Here is a 1,651-nt window from a genome sequence, read left to right on the forward strand (position 1 = left end):
TCAAGGCAAGTACACCCGCCCAACTTCTGCCCACAAACACTGCATGAAAGCTTCAGGCCAGACAGGAACGAAGAACGAAATGAAATGTGAGTTCACGTGACCGGCTGGTTTAGCAGGAAGAGTTTACACTGTTGACAGAAAATGTGAGAGATCATGCTTTAAATTGTATATGCAGCACATGTAGCATTAGCTTGAATGATAATGTAAGCATAATATACTGTACAAGAGTGTGTGTTTGTGTGTGAACATAATATGCATGCTTTGGAAATGCCTACGTGCAATCTGCCTTCATTAATTCGGTAGCATACGCCCATTTTTTTTATATACATACTGTATATTTTTTTCTTTGCGACATGCTTCTGATCTTGTGATGACTGCCTAGCCCTACTGCCGTCAACTGAGCCTTCGTTTGCAAAACCACTGTCAAGCTAGAGCTCCGCCCACAGGAATCATGGATCAGCAAGTCAGCTCCCCATACACTCTACTGGTATGGAGTGCATACAACTTTATGTCCAATAATCCGCACTATCCCTTTAAGATGTAATCAGTGATGTCACTCAAGCATATTGTGATGTCATCAGTGATTATGTCACCAGATGATGTCATTATTGCTTCAAGTGACATCACTGATGAGTTCATCACTGATGACAGCACTGATGACATCACAAGTGCTCGAGTGAGATAATGACATCATTACTGATGACATACAACTTTTAAACCACCACCTCAGAGACTCGGTGCTGCCCTGTGCTTTTATCCTGCAGAGGACACTTATGACATGGCTGAGCTGCACATTATCGGTCAGATAGTCGGGGCCAGTGGCTTCCCTCAGAGCAGCTTATTTTGCAAATGGGGCATTCATACAGGAGGTGGATGGAGGCTACTCTCTGGCCTGAAGGAGGGTCAGACCCAGGTGGATCTCCCCCAGACTGGAGATATGGCCTACTGGAGCCATCCCATTGATCTGCACTATACGACCAAAGGCCTCCAAGGCTGGCCCAAGCTTCATCTGCAGGTCTGGCACCAGGACTCTTTTGGACGTTGCCAGCTGTATGGCTACGGGTATTGTCATGTCCCCTCCAGCCCTGGACCTCACCACGTGCGCTGCGTGACCTGGAGGCCGCTTGGGTCTTGGCAAGAGCAGTTGGCCCAAATCTTTGTTGGCGGTGGGCCCCAGCTACGCACACCGGACCTGATTTACAGCGGGAACGACAGATACAGACTGCAAACTGAAGCCATGGGCACTGTGGAGTTGGAGCTGGGCATCATCATGAGGCACTTTGACAAATATGGCGTTGAGTGTTAAACAGGGAGCACTAAACTGTCATCTCCTGCATCTTGCTTTTATAGGCTGTTTTCTGTGAGTCAGTGTCACAGTGAGTATGTAATAATGCATGTCAGAGTCAGTCTGAACTCTGTCCTCTCCTTTTAGAACCACATGGAAAAGATCACAGCTGTCAACGTTCTCTGTTCTAAAGAGGAACTCAGGAACTTTCACTCTGAGGACATTTTAAATCACACTTTTGACTTTTACTACAGTAGATTTTCACATGAAACAAAACAGTGACAGACGAGCCCATCTTTATTGTCACATCACGACACCGCACACGTGTCGTGACGGCACACACTCACATGCTGAGTGGTGCCGTGA

General features: G+C 46.9%; 1 pseudogene across 1 annotated transcript; it reads left to right on the forward strand.

Annotated features, from left to right (window-relative positions):
- Positions 1–778: 778 nt before the first annotated feature.
- Positions 779–1,306, forward strand: LOC310793598 (B9 domain-containing protein 2 pseudogene; annotated as a pseudogene). Its single transcript has one exon. The product of its transcript is annotated as a B9 domain-containing protein 2 pseudogene (transcript).
- The last annotated feature ends 345 nt before the right edge of the window (positions 1,307–1,651 follow it).

Source organism: Poromitra crassiceps, assembly GCF_964638095.1.
Source record: "Poromitra crassiceps genome assembly, chromosome: 19".
Classification (NCBI taxonomy): Eukaryota; Metazoa; Chordata; class Actinopteri; order Beryciformes; family Melamphaidae; genus Poromitra; species Poromitra crassiceps.